General features: G+C 38.8%; 1 protein-coding gene across 2 annotated transcripts in view; it reads right to left on the bottom strand.

The window, feature by feature from the left end:
- Positions 1-12,202, bottom strand: part of LOC126161797 (protein nessun dorma-like) — a 215,376-nt gene that overhangs the window by 202,147 nt on the left and 1,027 nt on the right. The gene's annotated exons all lie outside the window — the stretch shown is intronic.

Raw genomic sequence — 12,202 nt, 5'->3', positions numbered from 1 at the left:
CTCCTACCAGTTTTTCCACTCTTCTGTCAATAATTTGTATTATTATTTTGCAACCATGATTTATTAAACTGATAGTTTGGTAATATTCACATGCATCAGTACCTGCCTGCTTTGGAATTGGAATTATTACATTCTTCTTGAAGTCTGAGGCTATTTCACCTGCCTCATACATCTTCCCCACCAGTTGGAATACTTTTGTTAAGACAATCAGTAGATCTGGCAGTAAGTAGTCCACCCCAGGGGCCTCGTTTCTACTTAGGTCTTTTAGTCTTCCATCAAATTCTCCTCACAGTATCATATCTTCCACCTCATCTTCATCTACTTCCTTTTCCCTTTCTTAGTACTGTCCTCATGTTCATTTCCCTGTACATGCTACTTCCTCCTTTCGGCTTTTCTTATTTGCTTAGTACTGGTTTTTCCATCCAAGCACTTAAAACTCATATAGCTGCTTCTACTTTGTCCAAAGACCTCTAATTTTCCTACAGGCAGTGTTTACTGTTCCCTTGGTGAAATTTGCTTCTATATCCTTACATTTTTCCTATAGACCTTCCTGCTTAGCCGTTCTGCACTTCCTGTTGCACTCTCTTTTTTGACACTTGTATTCTCTTTCACCTGCTACATTTTTATACTTTCTTCTTTCATCAATTAAATTCAATGTATCCTGTGATAAATAAGGATTTCTGTTAGGCCGGGTCTTTTTGCCCATGTGAGCCTCTGCTGCCTCCACTACTTAATTTCTCCAAGCTACCCATTTTTCTTGCACTCTATTCCTTTCCCCTGTTCTAGTCACTCATTGCCTATCACTACCCCTGTAACTCTCCACAACAACCTCTTGTTCTATGAACTTACTCAGGCCCCATTTCCTTGATTTGCAACCTTTTTTTCAGTTTCTTCAATTTTGATCTACGGTTTAGAACCAATAAATTGTGGTCAGAGTGCACATCTGGCACTGGAAATGTCTTACAATTTAAAATCTGATTCTGAAATCTCTGTCTTATCATTATATAATCAATCTGAAACCAGCCAGTGTCTCCAGGTCTCTTCCATGTATATGATTTTCTTTCACAAGTCTTAAATGAAACAAGTTAAATTATGCTATGTACAAAATTCTATGAGGCAGCTTCCTCTTTCATTCCTTTCTCCCAGGGCATTTCATATGCGTCTTGGATACGATAATTAGTTCAGTATCCTGTTCACTGTAGGTTACCCACATTCCCAATTTCTCATTCATTACTCCTAGTTGATTTGCATTTACAATCATGTACTCATCCGACAAAAAGTCTTGGTCCCCCTGCCACCTTATTCACTAATTCTTCTATATCTAACTTCAACTAATCCATTTCCCTTTTTAGATTTTCTAACCCAACTGCTCGATTAAGAGAGACAACACTCCACACTCTGACACACAGAGTTCCTGTTTTATTTTTCCTGATGACGACATCCTTCTGATTCCGGAGGTCCGAATGGGGAACTATTTTACCTCCAGAATATTTTACCCAAGAGGATGCCATCATCTTCATTTAACCATACAGTAGAGCTGCACACCCTCGGCAAAAATAATGGCTGTAGTTTTCCCTTGCTTTCAACTGTGCACAGTACGAACACAAGGCCATGTTGGTTGATGTTACGAAGCCAAATTAGTCTATCATCCAGATTGTTGCCCTGCAACTACTGAAAAGGCTGCTGCCCTGCATCAGGAATCACATGCCTCTCAACAGATACCCCTACATTGTGGTTGCACCAATGGTACACGTACCTGTTCTCATTGAGGCATACAAATGTCCCCACCATGGCAATGTCTGTGGTTCATGGGAGGGGGGTGTACAGAGGGGGGAATTTTGTACCTACTCAATTAATTGCCTGTCCTTCCAGAGAGATCCTGCTTTTTCAGTGCTTTAAATAGTAACTTGAATCAACCATACCAAATACTTAAATTCTATGTCAATAAATGCTATTTATGCTTTCCTGTTTACTTCTAATCTACTTTCCAAAATTTTATGTAGTGCCAATATTGCTTCTTCCATTTCCTTCCCTGCTCTGAAGTCAAACCAATCACTGGCTAATTTCCCATCTATTTTCTTTTATCAGATCTAGAGTATGAAAAGAGTAATGGGAAAGTACATCCAAGGATCTGGCAGCAGTCTTCACTGACTTTAAGGAAGTCTATTATTTGGTCAACTGGAAAATATTGTTTGATATTTTGTTAGAATTTGGAGTGAACTTTCAGTGGAAATTATCAAGCAAATTCTACTACATGGGCTTTCAAAAGTAAAATTCATAGGACACCTCTCTGAAGAGTTTTTCCATTAAAACTGCGATCTGACTGGGTGATGGACTCTTCTCAAGTTTTCTTCAAAAGTGTGTAAGAGATGATCATCTAACAATGGGAAGATGAATTAGCTAGGAAAGTTTTAATGAACAAAGTCCACTCTGGAGGTTCAAAGAGCATTGGTAAGAGTCAATTGCCTTGTATCCTGTGATGATCTGGCGATCCAGTCACGAAACAGACAGCTGTTTAACAGTTACATAGATTGGAGTCAGAAGCAGAGAAAACTGATCTCCAAGTTTCTTTTCAGAAAACAAAGTATGTGGGTGAATGAGAAGTCTTTGTCCTTTTTTTATATATCTGTAATAAGGTAAATGTAGCTAATTATACACAAGCATACTGTTTACCTAACTTACACAAGTTTTCCACATAGTCCTCACACCAGTACAAACATTTATTCCATTGCAGTACTATATTTGAGATACTCCTGAGGTAGAATTCATCCAGTTGACTGTGGAACCCCCATCGGACTGCTGTCTTGGCTTCATCACCGCATTTAAATTGCTGTCCTACCAGGAACTTCTCCAGCTGACCAAAAACACGGAAATCACTAGTGAAGAGGTCTGGCCTGTATGGCAGGTGGTCCCACTTCTCCCAGTGATATGACAGAAGCTTCTTTGCAATTCTGAATGCTACATGTTATCTCACACTGTAATGGTGGATAATCACATTGTCCACATCGAGAATCCCTCGACACTTTGTTCCGATAGCATCCACAGATGTGACAGTATGGAACAGTAACTGTTGGCACTGATGGATGCACATAATGACATGAAAAGCAGCAGCAGTCCACGGTGATCAAAATATCGCCAGTAACAATGTGGTCCAGGAAACTCTCACCCTCCTCAGCATACATTTGCAAAATATTCAGTGAAGCAGTCATTTGCTTGCCATTCCTTATGTCATCCGACTGCTTTGACACCTATTGACATGAAAGCTTCTGGTATTCTATGGAACTGTGAATGATGTCGCAAATGCCAAGCTGCAGAAAAATGTTCTTGAGGTACACATGACAGTCCACTTTCACCATTGCGTGCACAATGGAAATGTTGTCAGTCAGCAACAATGTGGCCACCCTAAAAAACTTACTGATTGATAAAAAAAACACCTGAACAGCATATGATCACCCGATGATAGAGTAAAGTGAAATAAAAAATGTGGACAGCTTCAGATATATTGGTGAAACAGTGCAGACGAAATCTATAGGAAAAGAAGTGAACAACAGCAGGAAAGAGACTATGGAAGCTGCTTTTCGCAGGGCAGATGTTCAATACAAGACAAAGACAGTCTCAAGGAAAGCTAAACTCAGGCACTATAACACAGTGATTAAAACTCAAAGTCCACAAGCAAATGAATTCCTTAAAATGACAGGTAAAGATGGACTGAGAGAAGCAGTGAAGTTTGAGTGCAAGATCCTTTGAAAAATAATGTACTCGTGGTGTGAACTAAAGAACATCCTACAGAGGCCTGTTTATGAAACTATGGCTACTGCTTCCCAACATATTTATTCCTTAATTAAATTTGTCATTAAAAATAAACTAAGACAAAACAAATGGCCCACCACAAAGCAATTATCTGAATGGGGCAGAAATTTGTACATGTGATATACATGCACGGACAAACAAATCATTAAAATTTCAGAGAAATTGAATGATTTATTCAAGAGAAATGGTTTCAAAAATTGAGCATGTCAATAATGTGTTGGTCCACCTCTGACCTTTATGTGAGCAATTATTCAGCTTGGCAATGATCGACTGAGTTGTTGAATTCCTCCTGAGGAATACCGTGCAAAATTCTGTTCAATTGGTGTGTTAGACTGCCAAAATCCCAAGTTGTTGGAGGACCCATTCGATCATGCTCCAAATGTACTCAATTGGGAAGAGATCCAGCGATCTTGATGGCCAAGGTAGAGTTTAGCAAGCATGAAGGCAAGCAGCAGAAACTCTTGCTACATAGAGGCGGGTATTCTCTTGCTGAAATGTAAGCCCAGGATGGCTTGCCATTAAGGGTACCAAAAAGGGGTGTAGAACATCGTAGACATACCATTGTGATGAAAGGGTGCCATTGATGGCAATCAGAGGGGTCCTGATATGAAAAGAAATGGCACCTCGGACCATCATTTCTGGTTGTTGGGCCATATGGCGGGTGAGAGTCAGGTTGGTATCCACCACTGTCTGGGGCATCTCCAGACATCTTTGCTTGTCACTGGGGCTCAATTCAAAACGAGACTCACTGCTGAAGACAATTCTACTCCCATCAACAAGATTCCAAGCTGAATATATGTCTGGAGATGCCCCAATCAGTGGTGGTATATCAAACTCACTGTTGCCCACAATATGGCCTGTATGGTGGTCGACAGGTCTGGGGTGCCATTTCATTTCATAGCATCCACAGAACACTTACAGCACAGTGCTACCCTGATGATATTCTATGCCCAGTTTCGATGCCCTTCATGGCAATCCATCCTAAGCTTACATTCAGCAAGAGAATGCAGACAGCAAATGGCAAGAGTTTCTACTGCTTGTCTTCGTGCTTGCCAAACCCTACCTTGGCCAGCAAGGTCACTGGATCTTCCCCCAATTTATACTGCTCCTCTGCATACAGTCAGAGTTTCTATTGCTTGTCTTGATACTTACCAAACCCTACCTAGGCCAGCAAGGTTACTGGATCTCTCCCCAATTGAGAACATTTGGAGCATTATGGGAAAGGCCCTCCAACCAGGTCGGGATTTTGATTATCAAATGCACCATTTGAACAGAATTTATCTCAGTACCTCCAAGAGGACATCCAATGACTCTTATACTAAGCTGAATAACTGCTCGCATAAAGCCCATGGATGGACCAACCATTACTGATTTGTTCAATTTGTGAAGCTCTTTCTCTTGAATAAATCATTCAATTGTTGTGAAATTGTAATAATTTGTATGTCCATACTTGTACTTCACATATACCGACTTCCATCCCATTCGGATAATTCTTCCTTGGTGTGGCATTTTTGTGTGTTAGAGTGTGTATTTATTTTTCAAACCAACAACTCCGTTCATGGAACCAATACTGGAATTAAGAATAATCTTCACAAAGATTTAAAGTCCTTACTTTGGTCCAGAAAGGTGTCCATTATTCAGGAATGTGCATTTTTAATAGCTTTCCAGAAGCCAAAAAAAGTTTAATTACTATTATAGATCAGTTTAAGAGGAGCCTAAAGGCATTATTGGTGGTTAATTACTAGTACTCCACTGATTAATGTCTTAGTAGAAGCAACTAACCTGTATACATTACTAATTTTATGAAATAATGCAAGTATTAGTACAATGTGACTACCATAAAATTCAGTGCAGTAATACAATCACTGTAAATAAATGTTGTAAAATGATGCATGGCTACAACGGCCTAAGACTTACCATATATAGCTCAGTGTATTTAACATTTGCATGTTTTGTCACCAATTATTTATTACCTTTTAAATGGAAGTATGTTTAAGATTTGAGTTTTAAGACTAAGATTTGGCAATCCAGTGCAAGCTGCTGGAGAAGGTGGCCATGTGAGTGTGAGGTTGAGTTTTCACTGTTTAAGTATATCTAAGATTTTTTGAAATATTCTACATCCACATGGATCATTTCACTTGGGATCTGTGGAATCCTCAACATTTTAGATTTTGCTAAAATTTGGAACAGTTATAGTGCGTGCTGAGACTAAGGAAAATAACAAATATATTTTTTTTTTATCTCAAACTGCTTCTGAAATACAACTATGCAAAGTTTCCAAAATCTCACAAAAAATGCATGAACTATTTTTTTTAAAATACTAATTGAAGTTTTGGTTTGTTTTTCATCCAAAAAGTACATAATTTAATATTTTCAAAATATTGTCATAAATACTTAGTACTGTTGTAAGTCAGATGTCAAAAAATAAATATGGAATGATGATGGGTTCAATGCAAAAAATTACCAACTTCTTTTCACTAACATCTCAGTTTAGACCAAACCTACCTTCAACAAATAGGAATGTAATTAAAATAGGCAGAAAGTAACAAGACAACTATCAGAAATATAAAAATATCATCATCTTAAAATAAAACCAACCACCATATTCTATAATTAAATTAGGTTGATCGCTTACTTTGATTTTATACAATTTATACCAATTGCCTATTAATTGGTAAAACAAAAATACTGAACATGGGACCTATAACTACAAATTTAAATAAGGTATGGAAAAAATTTAAGTACTGATAACAGTTCCGGACCATGATGCTTGGATCAGAACTATTAAAAAAAAAATTAAAAAAAAAATACATATATGATGCTTGTTTTTGAGTAATAGGAACTTGTATATAGCTAAATGTAGCACAATAGGTACTAACGATAATTTTTAGACAACTATCTGCAAAATATAAATTAAAACTAACCCAAGGAAAAATTAAGTTTTGAGTTGAAAGCAATTTCCCAAATAATTCTTGGATTTTTACATATTGCAATTGGGGTTGGCTTACATCACTTTCAACAACAGTTTGTGTTCTCCCAATTGGAGTAAACAGATTTACTTTTGTGAGAATGTGCACAACTGACACCCACAGAACATCCACAGAAACACAGAAAGGAGAACACAGAAAGGAGAATGACTTAGCTGGTCCACATCGATGAAGAAATTTTCATTTCATCAAGTTCATTTTTTTTTTAATGTAATGTACCCAAGCCACAAGTTTTTGTCATACACAGTGGTGACGTAGCCTGACATGTCTTCTTGTAACTTCAATTTGCTGCGTTAGTTTGATTATCCACACTTCTTCAAGCCGACTTTTTAAGAACATTTCTGAAGCAGCATAATAATCTTGAGTGGAATAGGTAAAATCTGTTTTTGTTATTTTATCTATAGCCCACTCAAACAGCTCTCCTAGGGTTTGGATCCGGTTGTGGTATGGCCATTGCAAACTTGCACAAGCTGCCAGTCTCTTAACGGAACTCACTACTCCTTCGAAGGCCCTTATCCATGGGCTATGGTTGGAAAGTGCCACTTGACTTTTATGTTGAAGTCTTCATCATGAAAGCACAGGTTCAGAAAGTTTGTCTTATTTTTGTATTGAGCAGCAGAAATAAAAACAGTAAAAGGTCAATCCATATGAAGTGGTCCAGTGATGGTTGCTTGACCATTTTTATCTATTTTAAATTTTTTTAAATGTGAGTGCCGAAGTTCAAAACAGTTTTTTTAAATAATTTATCTTGCACCTTTACTGGATTGTGGCCATTTTTATTTATAGGCGCACGACGATTTTTCAGTCTGGAGACATTAGCAAAAATTGGAATCTCTCTGCACTGGGTGAAAAATGTCCTCTTCAACATTGCCTATTACACAAAATACCCTAAATTAAAAAATAACCAGCCAAAATGACCTCCAAATATACAGCTGATACTGAAAATGCGTTTCCATCTACAAGTAAATTTAAGACTCCAGCTGTTAGTTTACCAACGCCACGCATTGGGACTATAACGCCAAAAGTAGGCCCAGATTCTCCTATAACAATTCTGCGACGTCCGAAACTGGGTGAAGTAGTTGTATCCATGAAGGGAAGTCCAGTGATGTAGAATGCTGCCAGAGAAGAAAAACCAACTCTAAACATACCAATGGCCAATGGAACAGTAATGTCCATCCTTCCTCAAAGAGGTCTACGAACTGCTCAGTTGCCCCAGCAAATGGATCCTGAAACTCAAGAAAACCTAAAAGTGATATGGGAAAATCTGAACGATCTTATTGGACATATAAGAAACTCCTAAACCTTGATTTGTCATTAAATGTGTTTTAAGAAAGGAGACAATGTGTGAAAGAAGGGATACTGTTTAATATTATTGTAATTTTAATATTTTATTTTGTTAACTTGGATATAAAGCGCATTTTGCGTGTTTTGAACATTAAACATAATCAGTAATACGCCGAATCAAAGATAACATCTTACTGCAGAACAAATCTATAAATACTTCACAAGTTTTCTGTATGATTACCAGATTACAGAGGTCAACTGACACCCACTGGTTCAAAGGAACTCTCAAATTTTCACCATGAATATCTCATAAAATTTTACATATTACAGTTTCTCCTGGGTAATAGTCGCCATTTCCCAACTGATGATGGGTTGCAAAGCACTTTTGCAATGCATTGTTTGTAATTGTTTAAAATGGCATTTGTTATTTTATTTAGTTTGGCATTTCTACCATTAATTTTATGTTTCAGTAATTTGTGCACAAATGTAGGAAGTGCATGCTACTCTGTCCAGCGAATACACAATGTTTTGGTCTCAACTGAGCGAATTTAGAGAAACCTATTTTTATGTTAAGAAACTTGTCTTTAAAATGTTTGTAAGCTTTTTTAATTTTACACAGAAAAGGTATTTTTGATATTCTTGTTTTACTTCCATTTGCTTTTGTAGCCATCACGTAATCTGTAATACCTGGAATTGCCCGTCTGACTTCATCGTTTTCATAAAATGAATGCACAGTTTTGACTGTTTCTACTGGTGAACATATCCCTGGTTTTCAGTTTGGACCTTCTATAAACTCTTTTTAATAGTTTTTTCTTTGATTGCCAGACAATATAATTAGGAGCATTAAATTCACACATTATCTTCCTGATACTCCTCGGGTAAACTTTTACGAATCATTGAGTGTTTTTTTCCCGCTACTTGTACAGTTGAAAAAATTAGTTTTGAGATTTTGGAGAATAGGTTCATCAGTATCAGTTTCTTTATCTGGCGAAATAGTTTCAGCAGGAACAAAATGTTTGTTTCATCGACAAGGAGATTTTGTTTCGCTTTTGATTTGGCATAGTTCTTAGATGTTATTTTTTCTTATCAACTGGGGACTCAAGAAGTTTTTAAAGTGATGTGTTAAGTGTTTGAACAAATACTGAATTTACAGAGTTAAGTCTAGGTCTTTGTCCAGGATGATTATCTCTAATGAAGAAGAATCTTATCTTCAGTATTTTTATCACTGATTGGCTCTGTATTTTTCTACCTGGTTACGTATTTCCTACATTTACCACAAATCATGGAGCCATTAGGTTATCTGTGGAAATAACTCAGGCTTCCACACTGTGACATTTCTCTGTTTTCCTCCGTCTCTAATAAAATTATTTCATGTCCTCAATGGATTAAAGCTCTTATAGCACTGTTATTTTCACACATTTCATACTGATATAAAAACCACTGAAATGCACTTCTTCAATTTATAGTTTTATTTGCAAATGAACTACCAAAAAATACCAGTGTCCAGTAAAACATATTAGATAAAAAATTGTTCAAATTAGGGGTAATAACTGCTTTACACTAATACATGGCGCGCTATAATGGCTTATGGAACACCAATGTAAAAAGTTTAATTATCCATCTTGGATCATCCCCTCAGCAAAGGCTCTACTCACTGAATGATTGTACAGATAGTAAGTGCATGGCTGGACACAGACTGTGCATTTTTCAATTTGTTCTTAGCCTGTGTGCACATAGAGGAACCAACTTCCTAGGCTTGCATACAGTGGTTCAAGTCTGTGGAAATGGAATGCACATTTTGATCTGCTTGGACCATAACTATTACAACTCTTATACTCTTTTTATTCAATATTTTTTTTAACCAGTTAATAGGATATTAGTTTCAATGGCATAAAATTAAAGGATGCAATCAACTTAAATTACTTACAGAATATCAATGGTAGGCAATGAAAACCATATAATTCCATTTTGTTAAATTTCACAGGAGAAGCAAAAATGATTTCTTAAAAAGTAGTATTAAGTTTACAAATAAAGTTGCTTCATGTGTAACTATATAGTAGAGGCCTAGGTATTTACAGATTAGACAAATCTCTTTGACAGCAGAGTTATTGATTTCTGGAATTATAAGGCTTTTACAGACAGACTGAGTTGTGGGATTTTAAGTGCACACCACTGACATGCTGATTGGCTTTGTTTTAAGATGACATTTTGATATTTTTAGTTACCTTTCTGTACGTCTGAATTAAATTCCTGTTTCGTCGAAATGGGACTATCACTGGAGGGGGGGGGAGTTAGGAATAATATTTTTAATACTGAGGCCATCACCATCCCATATTTATATTTTGATAATTTACAACAGTACTAAGGATTTATGGAAACATTTTGAAAATTTTAATTACATACTTTTTGGGAAAAGTTTCATCAAAATTTCAATTAGTAATTCGAAAAAAATTTTACTTTAGAACCCATGTTTTGTTTATCATTGGAAAGAGCATAAAAAATGGTGTAAAATAACACCTTCCCTAGTTCCCAGTTCTCTAGCTCAATTAGCATACCTCCTAGAACGAAGTCCATTCATGCTTCTTTGGACAGGTTTCGAAAATTTTACATAGCCATACTACAAATCGATTTGAAACTAAAAGAAAAATAAATAAATTTGGTATTTCTCAGCACCCACTATCAGGACACCAAATTTAGCAAAATCTGAAACGATAAGGTAAAGTGGGTGTGTTGATTTGACATAGAATAGTCCATTACAATATTTGTTTTTCTTTGTAAATACACTCCTGGAAATTGAAATAAAAACACCGTGAATTCATTGTCCCAGGAAGGGGAAACTTTATTGACACATTCCTGGGGTCAGATACATCACATGATCACACTGACAGAACCACAGGCACATAGACACAGGCAACAGAGCATGCACAATGTCTGCACTAGTACAGTGTATATCCATCTTTCGCAGCAATGCAGGCTGCTATTCTCCCATGGAGACGATCATAGAGATGCTGGATGTAGTCCTGTGGGACGGCTTGCCATGCCATTTCCACCTGGCGCCTCAGTTGGACCAGCGTTCGTGCTGGACGTGCAGACCGCGTGAGACGACTCTTCATCCAGTTCCAAACATGCTCAATGGGGGGACAGATCAGGAGATCTTGCTGGCCAGGGTAGTTGACTTACACCTTCTAGAGCACGTTGGGTGGCACGGGATACATGCGGACGTGCATTGTCCTGTTGGAACAGCAAGTTCCCTTGCCGGTCTAGGAATGGTAGAACGATGGGTTCGATGACGGTTTGGATGTACTGTGCACTATTCAGTGTCCCCTCGACGATCACCAGTGGTGTACAGCCAGTGTAGGAGATCGCTCCCCACACCATGATGCCGGGTGTTGGCCCTGTGTGCCTCGGTCGTATGCAGTCCTGATTGTGGCGCTCACCTGCACGGCGCCAAACACGCATACGACCATCATTGGCACCAAGGCAGAAGCGACTCTCATCGCTGAAGACGACACGTCTCCATTCGTCCCTCCATTCACGCCTGTCGCGACACCACTGGAGGCGGGCTGCACGATGTTGGGGCGTGAGCGGAAGACGGCCTAACGGTGTGCGGGACCGTAGCCCAGCTTCATGGAGACGGTTGCGAATGGTCCTCGCCGATACCCCAGGAGCAACAGTGTCCCTAATTTGCTGGGAAGTGGCGGTGCGGTCCCCTACGGCACTGCGTAGGATCCTACGGTCTTGGCGTGCATCCGTGCGTCGCTGCGGTCCGGTCCCAGGTCGACGGGCACGTGCACCTTCCGCCGAACACTGGCGACAACATCGATGTACTGTAGAGACCTCACGCCCCACGTGTTGAGCAATTCGGCGGTACGTCCATCCGGCCTCCCGCATGCTCACTATACGCCCTCGCTCAAAGTCCGTCAACTGCACATACGGTTCACGTCCACGCTGTCGCGGCATGCTACCAGTGTTAAAGACTGCGATGGAGCTCCGTATGCCACGGCAAACTGGCTGACACTGACGGCGGCGGTGCACAAATGCTGCGCAGCTAGCGCCATTCGACGGCCAACACCGCGGTTCCTGGTGTGTCCGCTGTGCCGTGCGTGTGATCATTGCTTGTA

The sequence above is a fragment of the Schistocerca cancellata genome, chromosome 2, assembly GCF_023864275.1.
Source record: "Schistocerca cancellata isolate TAMUIC-IGC-003103 chromosome 2, iqSchCanc2.1, whole genome shotgun sequence".
NCBI classification, from domain to species: domain Eukaryota; kingdom Metazoa; phylum Arthropoda; class Insecta; order Orthoptera; family Acrididae; genus Schistocerca; species Schistocerca cancellata.
The sequence above is the reverse complement of the archived record's forward strand: the minus strand, read 5'-3'. Positions and strand labels throughout refer to the sequence as shown.